Raw genomic sequence first — 18,419 nt, 5'->3', positions numbered from 1 at the left:
ATGCTCTATCACTTGGCTGAGACATGCACTGGGCTTGAAAAAAGCTTGTGTATTGGTAACTGTTACCTAATTTTTCCTTTATGATCTGGTCCTCATCTCCTGCATGGATACTACCTAACAACTGAACTTTCCTTCTACTTCCTAATTTTTTTGAAACAGTTGGTTGCCTGGTGAAAATTTGTTTAGTATTAACTGCACTTAAATCTACCTGAGCCTCTCCTTTGGTTAACTGAGGTAACAAGCAAATCTATTGTTTGTTCAATGGTGGCACTGCAGTAAATATTTGAATGTGTATGTGTCCATTCTCAAATAATTTGTCGTCTTCCTGATCGCTGTTCTACTCGCGAAGTAAATGAACGTGAGAAGTCCGTCGTGCTTAAGGAGGTACCGTTAGTGCCTTGAGGATTTCGATGTTTTCCCTTGTTTCGTGCATCTTTTCCTCCTCGTAAAATGCTTCATTTCAGACAGAGGTCTATCAAAATGTTATAATATTTTTGTAGTTGGAGATGTTGATACCTCCTGACAGTCTTTGGCCGATGCATAAGTTTGACTGAGTTGCCAAGAATTCAAGTTTTGGTCGGAGAAGTAAGCGGACGTGGGGAGTAGTAGTATCTATGGTCGGAACTGTAGCGTCGTTGGTCTGTACTGTGCTGTTCTGTTATGTAGATATGTATACATCTCTGCCTAGTAAACAAACAATGTTTGTTATGAAGTAAGGGTCCAGAAAATGGTAGTCTTTATTTGGGAGACATGCAGCTATAACTCTACATCTCGACTTGAATCGTGTAAGATTTAACTCTGAATCAGTGATGTATTAATTGTTCGGGATAGTTTTGCAGTTACTGGATGTGTGTTGCGTACAAAAATAACACATACATTCAATACAAATCTTCTACACTGTTAACTGCTAATGCCCAAATTTTATTTCTGCACTAGTATTAAGTAACTGCATTGTGTGTAGATCACGTATGTCATGGCAGATTTAATCGCACCCTCAACTGATCTCCTTTACAGTGAATCTGAAAATATCAACACAAAAGATACAGTGTTGTATCCAAATAAAATTTAAGAAACAGTCGTTTGCTACATTTGACAATTACTTGACTAGTCTCAGTCTAAACATGTGTATTGGTAAATCCAGAAAAAAAATCGATAACGAAGTGAAATTCATGTCTACAGTATAAAGAGGGTCAGGTGTAGCTACAATTTTTGTAAAATTCTTTTTAAACTACTATAAAACGTCACTAGACTGAAATATTCTTTTTAGAATTGTATGACCAACAATAATCGAAAATTACTTCATTGCTGATGTAGATGATCACCCGATTCGTGACAGTATTTTCAGAAACAACTCGACTGATGTAGTATCCGTATGTTACGATAGAAAATCGTGTCACCTGATGTTCATTGCACCATGTGCCTTTCTTCAAGCACATACGTGTGTTTTGGTTGGCAAATAGAAGTTGCCATACATTATCAAGCTCTCCATTTGCTACATCACAGATGGATATTGTTATATTTTTGGTAACCCATTTGATCTGTTAGATACATGCTTGCCATATTATTATGATCAGCATTGACCACTTTGAATAATTACTAGATTCAACACCCACAACAGTTTAACTGCAATTATTCAGAGAACATTTTCTTGGCTGCAGGCATTATTGGCAGAACATACATATGAAATTACTTAGTAGGAGACTGCACTGCTGCAGTCCTTCCCATTCTTTTATGACTTTCTTCGTATCTGATCCAATGTCAGACTGTTCTGCAGTTGGTTCTGTATGGTCTAGCTTAGTTGACAAATAACATGTACTTCAGGCCAGAGATTCTCAGTTGAGACGAGTTCATACTACTGAGATGAGTGGTCCGTTTTGTTTTCTCCCATTCTATGAGACTCCTACCTGAAATTTTCTATTGGAATGGTGCATTTTTACATTGTAAAAAGTACAAGCCAGTTTCATATTGTTGGTGAAATGTGGGCAACAGAAGAGGATTAGAGTGTGATAATGTCCCCCTTCAAAATCTTGGTTGTGGTAAATCTCTAGTGTAGCCAAAGTTTTGGGTCATGTACGAATCATCAGCTTTGACCAGTGATGTAAAATTAATGGCTGCTGTGATGTTACATTTTGGTGAGTATATTTACACTTTTGTTGTTACTTGGTAATGCCAACAAAAAGCAAAAGTTTTGACAGATTGATCTGTCACTTAACCTGAGGTCTAAGTTATGTCAGGAGATGACAGTTTGTTTGATAGTTGGTATAGTTAACAAATGTAAAAGTAAAAAAAGAACTTAGTTGTGGTGACAGGCTGAGTGTAGCCCTTTTGAAACAAATTATCACTGACATCATATTAGGTCACCATGTTGTTTGCACCATTTATTGCATGTTTACTATGTCACTGGTAAAAGCTAATGACTTGCACCAAATATTACTCTTTATCCCAAGTTTTATGTCTGCTCAGTTCATAATGTGATTTTCGTTATGGATGACTAAAACAGCAAAATAAATCAAAATGCAAGAGGGGGGGGGGGGGTTGTCAATAACTAACTATTACCTCAAAGAGAGTTCATCTCAAAGTACATTCGAATCCATAGTTAGTAATACTATCATAAAGCCAGTAGTTTAGAATGACGTTTTTGTTTATCCCAGCTGCTACTCTGTTATACTTTACACAGGGAGTAATGCACCATTCACCTATCATGTTCCAGCTGTGTGTGCATCCATAAGAATATCACAGTGTTACAGATTCATGTTTAGTTAGTCTTTGCCCATGGACATTAGCTGATAATTTACAGCTGAGAGTATCGGGTGCATCATACAATTTTTTATTACAATAAATGTACAGTAATGAAAACAGGATTACATTTTACAGGCACATACAGGGTTATTACCTATTTTCCATTACAGTATGACAGCTAACATATATTTTGATATTTAATACTCATTCGTATTGTACCAGTATAAACATGTCTCTGTAAGATCCATTTTCAAACAATTTTGAAATAAATTTAATTTCTGTACTTGATTGAGTTTGGTAGCTTGGTAAAATACTTTTGCCTACTTCATCTGGACCACTCATTGTCAGTTTGAGATGTCATTGTCCTGTGTAATAATTCTCCTTTCCTCTTGTTATGAGTTGATGTATGTCTTTATTTCGGAGGTATAATTATAGTAGGAAAGGTCTGATAGACTGTAAACCCTTTAGAAGTGAAGGAGACCACTCCCCAAAAAGCAGAGGCATTGAGTCATTCGCAGGTATAAAAGAGAGAAAACTTGCTAGCTTTTGGGATTTATGCTTTCTCGAACTGGGGTACAAATACATTCTGAAAGCTAGCATGTTTTCTCTCTTTTTGCATCTGGCCTATTGATGACTCAGTACTTCTACTTTTCAGTGAGTGATCTCCTTTACTCCTAAGATATTTATATCGAAGATGTTTATCACTTACTCTCACTACCATAATATTTGGATATATATACAGGCTGTGTGATATTTTTGCTATATGGCTCACTGCTCTTTTCTGAATTTTGAATGCCATTTTTAAGTAGCTACCTTGTGCACTCCCCCCCCCCCTCCCCCCCCCCCTCCCCCCTCCATATAAATTGAGCAGGACAAGTGTGAAAACGCAAGTGTCGTCAGAACTTTATCATCCACAGTGTTTGCAGTTTTGTGCATGAGGAAAATCTGTGCGTTTATCTTGTTACGCAGTACATCTATGTTCTCTCTCCCCCCCCCCCCCCTCCTCACCCCATGTCAAATGCCTGTTTATAATAATTCCTAAAAAAAATTGTGCTGCTTACTTCTTTAACTGTTTCACTATGTAATGTTCTATTTACGTTACACATTTCACTCTAGTTTGGAATGCTACATGCATTGTTTTAGATTGATCATGTGCAAGCTTCTTCATCTGTGAAAAACTACTGCGACCTACGTTCTTCTGAACATGCTTATTGTATTCATATCTTGGTCTCTCACTACAATTTCTACCCCCCTCCCCCTCCCCTTGCCTGTTTTCCCTCCAATAGTAAATTGATGATTTCTTGATGTCTCAGAATGTGTCCTATCAACTGATCCCTTCTTTTAGTCAAGTTGTCCCCAATTTTTTTCAGTACCTCCTCATTAGTTACGTTATCTACCCATCTAATCTTCAGCATTCTTCAGTAGCTTCAAAAGCTTCTATCCTCTTCTTGTATAAACTGTTTATCATCCATGTTCCACTTCCAGACATGGGTACACTTCAGACAAATGCCTTCAGAACAAATTTCCTAACACTTGTTAACAAAATGTCTCTTCTTCAGAAATGCTTTTCTTGCCATTGCCCCTCTACATTTTATATCCTCTCTGCTGCTTAAATAATGGTACTCATCTACTGCTTTAAGTGCCTCATTTCCAATGCTAATTCCCTCAGCATCACATGATTTGATTCAGCTGCATTCCATTATTTTTTTGCTTTTGTTGATGTTCATCTTATTCCCTTCTTTCAAGACACTATCCATTCCGTTCAGGTGTTCTTCCAAGTCCTTTGCTGTCTGTGACAGATTTACAATGTCATTAGTAAACGTCAAAGTTTTTATTTTTTCTCCATAAACTTTAATCCCTGCTCCAAATTTTTCTGTGGTTTCTTTTACTGTTTGCTCATTGTACTGTTTGAATAACGTTGGGGATAGGCTTCAAACCTGTCTGACACATTTCTTAACCACTGCTTACCATTCATGCCCCTTGACTCGTATAATTGCCATCTGGTTTTTGTACAAGCTGTAAATAGCCTTTTATTCTCTGTATTTTACCCCTGCTGCCTTCAGGATTTCATAGAGAATATCCAGTCAACATTATCAAAAGCTTTTTTTAAGTCTATTACCTTAACCGATCTTCTAATGTCATGGGTCAGTATCACCTCTTGTGTTCCTACATTTCTCCGAAATCCAAACTGATCCACCCCGACACTGGTCTACTACCAGTTTTTCCATTCTTCATTAAAGAATTTGTGTTAGTATTTTGAAACAATGACTTACTAAACTGATAGGCTGATAATTTTCACACCTGTCAGCAACTGCTTTCCTTAGAATTGGAATTATTACATTATTATAGAAGTCTCAGGGTATTTCACCTCTTCCGTGTGGAATGGCCGCGCAGTTTGAGGCGTCATGTCGTGGGCTGCGCGGCCCCTCCTGTTGGAGGTTCGAGTCCCCCCTTGGGCGTGGGTGTGTGTATTGTTCTTAGAATAAGTTAGTTTAAGTAGTGTGTAAGTCTAGGGACCTATGACCTAAGCAGTTTGGTCCCTTAGGAATTCACACATATTTATTTCGCATGTCTCATACATCTTGCACACCACATCAAAGGGTTTTGTCATGGCTGGCTCTCCTAAGACTGTCAGCAGTTCTGATGGAATGTTGTCTAGTCCTGGGACCGTGTTTCGACTTAGGTCTTTCATTGCTCTGTCAAATTCCTCTTGCAGTATTGTATCTCCCATCCCATCTTTAGCTAATTCCCCTTCTATTTCTATATGATTTCCTTCAAGCCCATCTCTCTTGTGTAGACCCTCTATATATTCCTTCCACTTTTCTGTTTTCCCTTCTTAGCTTAGAACTGGTTCTCCATCTGAGCTCCTGACATTCATACAGCTGCTTCTCTTTCCTCCAACGGTCTCTTTAATTTTCCTGTAGGTGGTATCTATCTGTCTCTTGGTGAAATATGCTTCTAAATCCTTACATTTCTCTTTGAGCCATTCCTGTTCAGCATTTTACACCTCTTGTAAATATCATTTCTTAAATTTTTTATTCCCTTTCACTTCCTTCAGTAGGTGCATTTTTATGTTTCCTTCATTCATCAGTTAAATTCATTGTCTTCTATATTACCCAAGGATTTCTACTAGGCTTTGTCTTTTTAACTATTTGATCCTCTGTCGCCTTCACTGTTTCATCTCTTAAAGCTACCTGTTCATCTTTGACTGTGTTCCTTTCCCATGTTGTAATCAACCATTGCCTAATGCTCTCTCTGAAATTCTCAACAACCTCTGGTTCTTTCAACTTATCCACATCTCATCCATTTAATATCCTACCTTTTTTGCTATTTCTTCAGTTTTAATCTACACTTTACAATCAATAAATTGTGGTCAGAGTCAACATCTGCCCTTGGAAATGTTTTGAAATTTAAAATCGGTTCCGTCCACATAGACAACCTTCTTTCATGAATCTTAAACTGATGTTTTAGCAATGATTAAATTATGCTCTGTGCAAAATTCTACCTTGTGGCTTCCTCTTTCATTCTTTTCCCCCAGTCTTTAGTCACATACTATCTCCACATACATTTCTTCAAACTCGTCGTCATCTGTGGAGCTAGTTGACATATAAATTTGTACTACTGTGAAGGGTGTGGGATTCATGTCTATCTTGGCTATGATAATGCATTCACTATGCTGTTGATAGTAGCTTACCCGCATTCCAATATTCGTATTCATTATTAAGCCTACTCCAATGTAACCCCTATGTGATTTTGTAGTTATAAACCTGTATTTACTTAACTGGAAGTCCTGTTCCTCCAGCCACTGAATTTCACTAATTCCTGCTATATCTAACTTTAACTTATTCCTTTCCCATTTTAAATTTTCTAATCTACCTGCTTGGTTAAGGGATCTAACATTCTGCACACTGATTCGTAGAATGCCAGTTTTGTTTCTCCAGATGACAACATCCTTCTGAGTAGTCCCCACTAGGAGATCCAAATGGGGAACTGTTTCAACTGTTTCACCTTCAGAAGTTTTCACCCAATAGGGTGCCATCATCATTAAACCGGAAATACGGAAGCGTCCGATCCCACCCGTCTGCTTTGACCCATGACGTCACAAATATGGCGGAAACAAAAACAAACACACACACTTTCTACAAGAAGCCTAATGACACTAACGGGACAAGCGCGGGAAATGGGGTGTTTTGGGTGGGGGGCAAACTAAATATAAACAAATTTAGACGCCTTGCGTAGCTACAACGTGTAAGTGAAGACAGCCATGCATGAATACCCACCCACCTCCCCAGGGGTCGTAACCCCTGCAACCCATAGAAGATAAAGATGCTTCAGTAGCTGATTAGTGTTTTTTGTCTTTTTTAAAAAAAATCTCACGGGATAGAACAAACAGATCAGAAAGATAAATATAATAAACTAAAACAGAAATTCGAGGAAACAGATAATTAAAATAAGTAATAAGTGTTTTTAAATTTTAAAAAATCTCACGAGATAAAACGAACAGATCAGAAAAGTAAATAAAATAAGATAAAACGGAATTGGAGACAGCCACACTCAAACCAAACTCCGCGCTGTCATGACGTCACACACGACAACACCCTTACGTCACGGGTCGAAGCCGACGCATTGGATCGGACGCTTCTGTCGACCCATTTAACCATGCAGTAGAGCTACGTGTCCTCGGAAAAAATTATGGCTGTAGTTTCTGCTTCCTTTCAGCCATTCCTGGTAGCAGCACAGCAAGACCATTTTGGTTCATGTTGCAAGGCCAGTTCAGTCAATCATCCAGACTGTTGTCCCTGCAACTACTGAAGAGGCTGCTTCCCACCTTCAGAAAGAACATGGTCATCTGGTCTCTCAACAGATACCCCTCCATTGTGGTTGCACCTACAGTATGGCTGTCTGTATTGCTGAACCATGCAATCCATCCCACCAACATCAGAGTCCATAGTTCTTTCTTTATTAGGTTTGAAACTTCTGTGTCAGCTATTGGGATGAATACTGTGGTATGGTTGATATGTGGAAGTTTTGGTATCATACTCTCTTCATCTGTTTTATCAGTTCATCTGCTACTGTTGTGTAGTATCTGTTAAAGTTGTTTGCATTTCTAGAGGATATACATCCTTTTTGCATCTTTCAGTGGGCAGGTGTCCTCTGTCCATTTTGTTCCTTTACCCTCTCTTCATTTATGAAGGACCACAAGTCATTTTAATAAATCATTTGAGTAATTTTCTCCTTTATATACAGCTGTCTTAGCTTTATTTCTGTGATGCAACTGCAATACTCTTACTTTTTTATTTTGTGCTTGTATGTATTGTATTGTATGTTAACTGGGGACCTAGAAACGATGGAGAGGCTCTGTCCCCGCCGCAGCCACAGTGGTCCACAACCCCACCATGACTACCGTAGTCCACTTCAGCCCTCCGCAGCCCCACACCGAACCCAGGGCTATTGTGCAGTTCGGCCCCGGTGGAACGTCTCACACCAGACGAGTGTAACCCCCATGTTTGCATGGTAGAGTAATGGTGGTGTAGGCGTACGTGGAAAACTTGTTTGCGCAGCAATCGCCAACATAATGTAACTGAGGCGGAATAAGGGGGACCAGCCCGCATTCGCCGAGGCAAATGGAAAACCGCCTAAAAACCATCCACAGACTGGCCAGTCCACTGGACCTCGATACAAATGTGCCGGGCGGATTCGTGCCAGGGACCAGGCGCTCCTTCCCGCCTGGAAAGCCTAATTTGTGCTTTGTACTTTTTTTTGAGAAGTCATAATACACTTTCAGTTTATTTCTTGCATGGGTTAATGGATTACCTCTCCAATCACTCACTCAGCTACCTTTTCTTTTTTTGGTATTAGTTAAATTAGCCTATTTATGACAGGACATGTAACAATAATAATAATAATAATAATAATAATAATAATAAAGATAATAACTGGTTCAATTTAGTATTTGCATCATTGTCTACATACATTACTTACCATTTTTCTGTCATTACCTTCATTTTTTACACACATCAAAAAAAGTTTTGCCTCACCCCGGTTCCCAGAACTCCTGAAGATTGAATGTGGATATTGTATCACAGATACAGTCCCTTTGACAGTTCAGAAATGTCACTAAACTCACCCACAGATGTAAGCAACCATGCATGAGCAGTGCCTATTAGACGATTGGGGTCCGACAACCGATCAGTTCCAGTCATTCCACCAGGAAAGAGGTACATGGCTCATATTGTCTGTAGTTCAATCATGCCTAGACGGCCAATACTGCGGTTTGATCGCATCCGCATTGTTAGTTTGTGCCAGGAAGGGCTCTCAACAAGGGAAGTGTCCAGGTCCTTCGGAGTGAACCAAAGTGATTTTTTTTGGACATGGAGGGGATACAGAGAGACAGGAACTGTCAGTGACGTGCCTCACTCAGGCCGCCCAAAGGCTACTACTGCAGTGGATGACCACTACCTATGGATTATGGCTCGGAGGAACCCTGACAGCATTGCCACAATGTTGAATAATGCATTTCGTGCAGCCACAGGATGTTGTGTTACGACTCAAACAGTGTGCAATAGGCTGCAAGATGCACAACTTCACTCGCGAGGTCCATCTTTGCAACCACGACACCATACAGTGCGGTACAGATGTGCCCAACAACATTCCGAATGGACCGCTCAGGATTGGCATCATGTTCTCTTCACCGATGAATGTCGCATATGCCTTCAACCAGAGAATCGTTGGAGATGTGTTTGAAGGCAACTCGGTCACGCTGAACTCCTTAGACACCCTGTCCAGTGAGTGCAGCAAGGTGGAGGTTCCCTGATGTTTTGGGGTGGCATTATGTGGGGCGGCCGTACGCCGCTGGTGGTCATGGAAGGCACCGTAATGGCTGTATGATATGTGAATGCCATCCTCTGACCAATAGTACAACCATACCGGTAGCATATTGGCGAAGCATTCATCTTCATGGATGACAATTCGCACCCCCATCGTGTGCATCTTGTGAATTACTTCCCTCAGGATAACGACATCACTCGACTAGAGTGGCCAGCATGTTATCCAGACATGAATACTATCGAACATTCCTGGGCTAGATTGAAAGGGCTGTTTATGGACGGCATGACCCACCAACCACTCTGTGGGATCTACACCAAATCGCTGTTTAAGAGTGGGACAATTGGGACCAACAGTGCCTTGATGAACTTGTGGATAGTATGCCACGACGAATACAGGCATGCATCAGTGCAAGAGGACATGCTACTGGGTATTAGAGGAACTGGTGTGCACAGCAATTTGGACCACCACCTCTGAAGGTCTCGCTGTATAGTGGTACAACATGCAATGTGCAGTTTTCATGAGCAATAAAAAGGGTGGAAATGATGTTTATGTTGATCTCTATTCCAATTTTCTGGACAGGTTCCAGAAGTCTCGGAACCGAGGTGATGCAAAACTTTTTTTTATTTGTGTATTATGTTTTTGATAACTTCAAACAGTCTTTATGTTAATGTCTTATCATGATGGCAAATGGTCTACTAGTACCTGGGTGTCACAGTAGCTTGAAGGAATATTTGATAAGGGGTGATCAGAAACTAAGGTTACATTTATGGTTTATTTCACGCAATCAATACAGCCAACTGATGGTAGTCCTACATACATTAGGTTATTTTTTCACATAGTCTCCATGTCAGTTTAGGTGCTAGTCACTTTGTAGGTTGAGTTTGTATACATGCTCCTAGTAAAAATCCTGTCCTTGCCTGTTCTGATACATTGTCACAAAGTGTTTCACCTTCTCCCAGTTCTACTGGCATACGTCATAACATGATCTTCCTGTTCTAAATCATCTCCTCCATGTAAACTGTGTTCAAATCTGTTGATGCCGAGCTGAGTCAGTCATTGCAATTCTCATCAGTGACATTTTCTCTACAGGCCACAAACTTTTGACACCATTCCATGGCGTACTGATAAAACATTACAGTATCTTCATATATCTCTACAGCTGCCAGTGAATTTCAGCTGTGACTACACATTCCACAGAAATCAAATAACTGAGTAGATTTCTTTGTGAGACCAGTTTTCCAAACGAGTTGCCATTTGTGTGTACCCACAACTAGTGTTGTAGGTGGCACGTGGCTGAAACTTTCCATAGTTGCCAATCACAGGTATGAGAATTATCACACACTACTAATTTCTCCATAACAGGTGAAACTCCAGGAATATTTGTCTTGTAACCTTACTTTCTGTTCTGCGGTTCCCACGATGCCATAAAAAATCTCACTTAATGTAGGAGGCTTCTTAGGTCTCAGTCACATACCCTGACTGGGTGCTTCTACTGCAGATCTCCCAGGGCTTGGGCACCTACACTGTCTGGCTGCTGTTGCTAAGGGCTACAGTGTCCTTTGTCTCAGTTGCTGCCCTCATTTGGTTGCTGCTGTAACTGATGACCCTTCTGTGTTTACTTTTGGCACCAGTGAATACTTCGTTTGCTCTTCTGCATGAGGTAGCAGGACGTTTGCCAAAGGATTGTAATCCATGTCTTGCATTTTGAAGCCTTTTTGTTAGTATGATTTCACAGTCCATATCATGTGCCTGCTCTTACCTTGTTCTACAATACACCTGTGTTAGATTTTACATTTGCCTAACCTGTGGTGTTTTTCAGTATCATGATCCTTGGTTTGTGCTGTAACTTTACTGTAATGTGTAAGTGCTAACATCTCCTGATGTATGGTAATAGTATTGGTATCACTTGCAGGGTTTCTGTGTGTTTTTGGCTTTCCTCACGGAGGTGACATTGTATTTACATTCCACTGCTGCATCACGTACTGTTCAGTATGGTATTTGATATGGTGGAACAGAATCTGTGGATGCTGCTAATCATACATCTTTCAGTTGCTTTCAGCTCTTGTTTCAAATCAATCTTAACTGCTGTACCTGCTAAACATTTCAACTGAGCATATATGGTTGCATATAGACCAACAGCAGTTTTGTCAGCATCTGTCTTCATTCGTTACAAACAATGTAGATTTATTAATGATCAGCCAACCATTTTCCCCCCAGGCTGGTACATACCTCTGTAAAAAGGATGTCAACCTTAAGATGAGCAAAGTACAAAACCAGTAAGTGGATCAGCTGCATGACTGGGTGTTGAAGTGAAGCTGTCTGTAGCATGCTGTGTGTGTTGCATTTTCTGCATCTAGCTTGTATTAGGCTTACTCTGTTATGTGTGTATTTGTTAGGTTCTCTAACCTATCATGGAACCTGTATGCACAGACACTTAAAATCGTTTGATACGTCTAAATTCTAATTTGGCAGGGGCTCAAATCTCTGTCTGGTAGTCCCAGTTTAAGTTTTCTTTAGTTTTATTTAATTATTTGAGGCAATCAGTCACCTAGTTCCTTAAATAAGGCAATGAATTATTTATTTTCCCCAGTAGGATCATTTGTTCTGCGTCAGTAATAAAATGATGTTGAATGCAAACCTCCTTTCTTTATGTGTATGGACTTACTACATTTATGTGTAAAGGACAAGTAGTACACAGTAAGTGTGACCTATATACACATGACAAATGCTGATTGTTCACATCCTCACTAGTCTGCATGTGCTGTTCTGGTAATCATGAGATGTGTAGCAGGAAAAGGTGAAAATGGCAGATTAAAAATTTCCCGCTGGGGTACCCCCTGTTGCTTCAAACATTAAAAAGGTATTTTGTATGAGAACTGAGGAACCCATATTACACACAGTAGTACTTCAACATGTAGGTGTGCTTACCATTACCTACAACAGAAGAAATATACACAAAAAATTAAATTCCCCAGCTGAGAAATCCATTAAAAATAATGTGTGATGAAGCAGATGTAAACCTACATCACAAAAAAAAGAGAAGAATGCAGTTGAGACCATCAGGCAGTAGAATTGTGAGAGGTAATCTTGCTTTGTCCATAGCGTTTGGTAAGCAACATGTTTATAGTGGGTTGTGCCAAATGGCAAGCACTCGTCTTTTGATTTGGTACGGTGTTTGTAAACTCTCTGTTTCTTAGCTGTGGGATGGTGAACACTGCTACGTACCAGAAAAAGACAAAGGTGATGAGAAGTACCAGAAATGAGAATAGTGAGAAATTGGTGATCACGAAATAGACAAAGCCAAGCAATTCTCTTACCTTGGTAGCAAAACAGCCCATGACGGATGACACAAGGGCATAAAAAGAGACTAGCACAGGCAAAGAGGACATTCGTGTCCAAGAGAAATCTACTGGTGTCAAAAATAGGCCTTAGCTTGAGGAAGAAACTCCTGAGAATGTATGTTTGAAGCACAGCAGTGTATAGTAGTGCATCATAGACAGTGGGAAACCAAAACAGAAGTCAATCGAAGTATTTGAGATGTGATGCTATAGAGGAGTGTTGAAAATTGGGTGGACTGATAACATGAGGAATGAGGAGTTCTCCACATAACTGATGAGGAAAAGAATGTATGTGAAACACTAACAAGAAGAAAGGACAGGTTGACAAGAGGTTTGTTAAGAAATCAGCAGAGTGTAAAAACTGTAGTGGAAGACAGAGATTGGGATGTATGCAACAAATAATTGAGGTCATTGGATGCAAGTGGTACTCTGAGATGAAGAGGTTAGTGCAGGGGAGGCATTCCAAGATTGCACCAGTCAGAAGACTGATGACTCAATGTGTCAGTGGGATGGGTGGATGTGAAACAGTCATTAGTAGGTAACTTCTGAGCTACCTGATACTCCCCATTTGTATAAACTTTGTTCAGATAAATAAGACTGTCTAGATCAGCCTTTATTTTACAATTCACGTGTGGGAACACCATGACATTCAGTTATTAATTTAAAAACATAAAGCAATAACACCCACTCAAGAAAAAAAATGTCTTCAGGTAGGCCACTATGAGCTACATCCTGTACAATAATTTCAATGGCTAACAATAAACTAAATGCATATCAGAATGTGTTCTTTATAACTGAGAGAGTACTGTGAAATTTTGAAGAGACATCACCTTTTTATGCACACAAAGACTTGCATTGTATAGCAAGTATGCCAGAACCTGTCCAGTGTTTGAGAAACATGTACTTTGGGAGGAAACAGCTTCATAGTGTCAAGCAGAACAAATACACAAATCAAAAGTGCTTGGTGAATGTTCATTTGTGCATAAATTACACTCTACCCACAATTTTCATATGGTTGTTGTTAGCAGGTGTCTAATGCATGTAGATGTGGGAACAGCAAACTAGAGCAGACAACTGAATTTTTGCTAACTTCCAGTTATCCAGTGATGTCTCAGTTATAAAAGCTGGACTCATCCATCTGCAAATAAGACAATACATTCATAACCCAGTTCATTGTCTACAGTACAATGGACATGCAACAACTGGAAAGTATGGTCAAGTTGTGCTTGGAGATGAGAACCTTGTTAATATCTGCTGTTTTTAGTGAACTGCAAAGTCAACAGTACTATTTAGTACCTTGACTGTCAATACATAATTGATGAAAAGAAAAATCAGGAGCTAAAAAGCACAAGAAGAATACTCTATTCAGTATCCAAAACATATGTTTTTCTCAGAAACCACTAATTTGTGACATAATCTGCTTCAGTGGTCAAAGCAATAGTTGTGACAATGGTTACTCCAAAGCAAACTTTACAGGTTGAAGTGGCCATGAACTCTGGCTTATCCAAATTCACTTGCAATTATGGAATTGCCACAAACTAATTTGACCTCTCCACACTGCCAGCAAATTGAGCAGGCCACACTTCCTCCACGCAAGGAAAAAGGTGCAGTGAAGAAACTGGAGCTCAAAAGAAGTAACTCAAGCCATCAGACTGTGCTGCACTGTTCTTGTGTGATGGATGTGAAGAAGATGAAATTACATAGTTGATCCAGACATTGTAATCTGTCTTACAGAACCATCAAGCCACTTAGAGAGCCTCATCTCAACATCCATGCCATGATGGAAAGATATAGGTTGAAGATCATGCAAAATTTCGTGTGTAAGTTGGGTTGCATTTTGCAGTGGAAGATATGAAACATGAACCTTGACGAGATTGGATGGCTTGTATGCCTCAGTGATACAGTTAGCTGTACCGTAGGTGCAACAGCAACAAACTGGTGTCTGTGGCAAGACTAGATAAACTTGAGGTTTGTGAAGGGGGCAGTAGCCCTTTCAGTAAGTGCAGGAGCTAAACTCCAGATGACTGATTTTGCCTTATAATATTTAACCAACATATAATTGCTATGTTGATACTGCATATGGCAGGAATCAAGGGGAAACTATAGCTGTCATATTTCGTAGGGGAATGCAGCTGTACAGTATGGCTTAATGATGATCGAATCATACAAAGTTAAGGGGATGAGACCTGGATAAATTGAAAATCTGGGTTTGTTGAGAGTTTCGTATGGACCACTAGGCAACGATTAATAGATACAGGGGAAAGAAGTATAATAGAAGAGGAATGGTTAGTTTTGAGAGATTGAAATCTGGTACCCGCCTCCACAGAATTTGAGTGCCCACCAGAGGAAATGGACATGGATAGCCATTAGAGAGCATAATCACTGTAATGCTGCACTTGCATAGTGAGTGCTCCACCTGCCTCGCTATGGGCTATTTGATAACAACATCTCTTGGCACTTGGTTTTTCTCTCTTATCACAATTTGGATAGTGTCTCTTTCTTTTCCCTTGACCTGTTGACAAGGTTGCTTTGGGATTGTGCTAGTCTGTGTCTTGTCCACCATCAGTCAGCCGTGTTTAGCTTGACTACCACTTGATGTCATATTGACTTCCACAAGTGGCCTTTCTGCTTTGTGGCTTCACCACCACATTTTCATGCTTCTGATGTATGCATTAATATCCAATTACTTGCTCGTATAGCATTGGCAATGAGGAAAAAGGAATTATTTTGGTGACATGGATGCTAAATTGGTTTGCCCGCTGGAGAAACAGCAGCAGCTTCAGCCAGATCTGTTATAAAAGTCACTTTAGCTTCATGTGAAAAAACTCCGAGTGGACGAGGCCACTTCACACCATGCCTCAGCACCGCCCATGGTCAACAAAGCTATTTGTCCTCCATCATTTTCACCTCTCAGTGAAACTACGGAGGACTAGGTCACATTCTAGCATTGACTGAATCAACATTGCACTGCATTTCAAGTCATGGATGATTCATTGCAGTGACTGTTATTTCTGTAATGTGCATCACCAGACACATTTCTTCTGCTCCAAAAATTGGTGCCTCTGTCTGACCCCACCACACTCTCCTTTCAGGAGATATTCTCTCTTTTGACTAATTGTTATACCCAGAGATATCATTTTGTTGCTACCAGGCTCATGTTTCACCAATACCATAAACAGCCTGGACAGCCGTACCGCTCCCAGGTCACTGACTTGCAAGCTTTCAGCTTCAAATGCGATTTCACTTGTACCAGTCAAGGTTGCAAGGCTTTATACATGGACTCCATGATTCATGATGATGTGGTTCAGCTGGCACCTGACCCTGATATTTACACACTGGCACTGCAGCTGAATGGAGGACATCTTGCTTATTGTGCAGTCCTTCAAAATTGTATTGGCTTATGGCAGGGTCACAAATTGTGATGATTATTCACCACCACGTTTTCCACCCATGCGTAACAGGTTTGGGTCAACCCATAGGTTGCAACAATATTGTGATTCATCATTGGCCAGTATCTCTATGGCATTAGACACTCTGGTCGCCCCTCATTAATGGTCACGGGATCACACCCTTTGTTACTGGGAGTATTCTTTTGCTTACTCCCGAGCAGACTGTCCGGATTAATGGGGGTTCTGCATCTGCTGTGGCAAAGAGGGGTAATATACTATTGTGGGTGATGCAAGCTCAATAAGAGAAAGGTGCCCAGGAAGCAGAGAGCAATAGAACATTATTACTACAGGGAAAGTATCCAATAACATGAACAACAGAAACAGCTTCCTTGTACAGACAACTTAGTGAGTATCCTGCTCTATTGAAGAATGTTACTATAACAATACTGTTCTGGAAAGTCCAAGTGAGCATTCAGTCTGTCACAGTCAAGAGCCATTCCTGTAGGCACAGTCAGTACAGTTGACAACCTGGTTCGGATTTAACATGCTACAGTCAGAGGAAGAGACTCACAGCACTTCTGAAATATATATCAATGTCAAATACAGATTCACATTCACTGGCAAGATGCTGTGCAGCATCTTGTAAAGGTTACCTGACAGGAATTCCTGGAAATATTCTCATGTCAGGTGGTGTGCAGATACTAGTTGGTGACGACTGTATTGATTGGATGTGGTGCCCTCAGTACTGCAGTGTCCAGTGCAGGCAAGCTGAGCTGTGTCAACTTGCAGGTGTTTTGACAGAACGACAACCTGCAACACTGTGTTGTGAGGTGTGTTGCTGGATCATAAGGCACCAGCTATATGCCACATTCCTTTTCCATTTGGAAGCAATGGCAGAGCAATCTTGTTGCGTAGATGGTGGCTGCAATGGAGACGACAGCAGAAGATACATCATTCTTCTTCCCAATGGAGGAGATGACAAAGCCATCCGGGAGAAGTGGCCCGGAGAACAGGAGCACCAATGAAGGCCAATGGAAGCCCTGGTGGGGGGTGGCACAAAGAGAAGACTCCAGCACACTGCAGATAGGGGAAGACCATGGAGAACATAGGACAGGACCACAGTTGGAGATGTCTGCAACCTGCAACCAGGACAGAGTGGCACAGAGCGGGATCATGACAAAGGTGTATGGCATGCTGCAAAGATGTCTATTATGAAAGAAAAATCCCTGTGCAAGAGCCATGTGAGAGTCACAATTGGGGGAGTAGTCCCAGGAAGGAAGCAGGGCCTGGATGATGGAGATGGAATGCTGACAACAGGCCTTGCAGCCAGAGGGGACAAGGGGTGACTTGCAGGGGCGAAAGAGAACAGAAAGATGCCACCAGATGACTGAGTAGGTGCTGGCATGCTGGAGGCTGAAGCCGATGGCATATGAGATACCAGGGAGAGGCGGTCAGTCAGTAGCCAGCAATGTGTGACCTGCAGTGCACTGATGGAGGTATGGAGGGTACTGGTGTTGCTGTAACCTGAGGAGGCACCAAGGTTAGTGGCGAGAGTGCCTCTGGCATTGGAACAGGTCACAGGAGCCACCAGTGTGGGGACCACAAAGCATTTCATGTCAGATCAATACAGACTGGCTGAGAGGACAGTGTCAGGGTGCTGGCACCTGATGGGAAACAGGTGCTGGAACCAACAGTGGTCAGCAGTATGCAAGGGTGCCAGTGGTGCCGGCCAGGCAAGAACCACAGTAGAGAACATGGCAGCAGCCAGATGCAGATGTGACAGAGCATGGGAATCATTCCAGCAGATTGTCAGACATACCGTTGCCATTGGTGGGAGGAGCCCAGAGTAGTCAGCTGTGCTCAGAAGGAAGCCAGCGATGGCTGTGGGCTTCTAGCAGAAGGTGCAAGCAGTGTTGAGCACTGCCAGGGAGGGCCAGTTGCCAGATGAGGTGAGGAGCAGACCTGGAAGAACGAAAAACATGCAGAGCCATTGTCAAGAATGGACAACCAAATTGCCAAACCTGGCAAGACCAGGTGCAGCCAGATCTTGTGCACAACTTCCAAGACCAGAGGACGGGAGGTGCAGGGAAGTCCTTGAGGCCACTAGAGGTAGCCATGAGAAAGG

At 41.2% G+C, this 18,419-nt stretch overlaps 1 protein-coding gene across 3 annotated transcripts in view; it reads left to right on the top strand.

Annotated features, from left to right (window-relative positions):
• The first annotated feature begins 628 nt into the window (after positions 1-628).
• The window catches only part of LOC126470375 (uncharacterized), a 145,098-nt gene continuing 127,307 nt past the window's right edge, over positions 629-18,419 (top strand). Inside the window, exon 1 of one of the 3 annotated variants that reach the window (XM_050098199.1) lies at positions 629-785. The gene's annotated coding sequence lies outside the window, so the exon portion shown is untranslated. The remainder of the gene's footprint in view (positions 786-18,419) is intronic. The other 2 variants (XM_050098200.1, XM_050098201.1) reach the window with 2 other exon arrangements.

This window comes from Schistocerca serialis, chromosome 3 (genome assembly GCF_023864345.2).
Source record: "Schistocerca serialis cubense isolate TAMUIC-IGC-003099 chromosome 3, iqSchSeri2.2, whole genome shotgun sequence".
Classification (NCBI taxonomy): domain Eukaryota; kingdom Metazoa; phylum Arthropoda; class Insecta; order Orthoptera; family Acrididae; genus Schistocerca; species Schistocerca serialis.
This window is presented reverse-complemented; position numbering and strand designations above follow the sequence as displayed.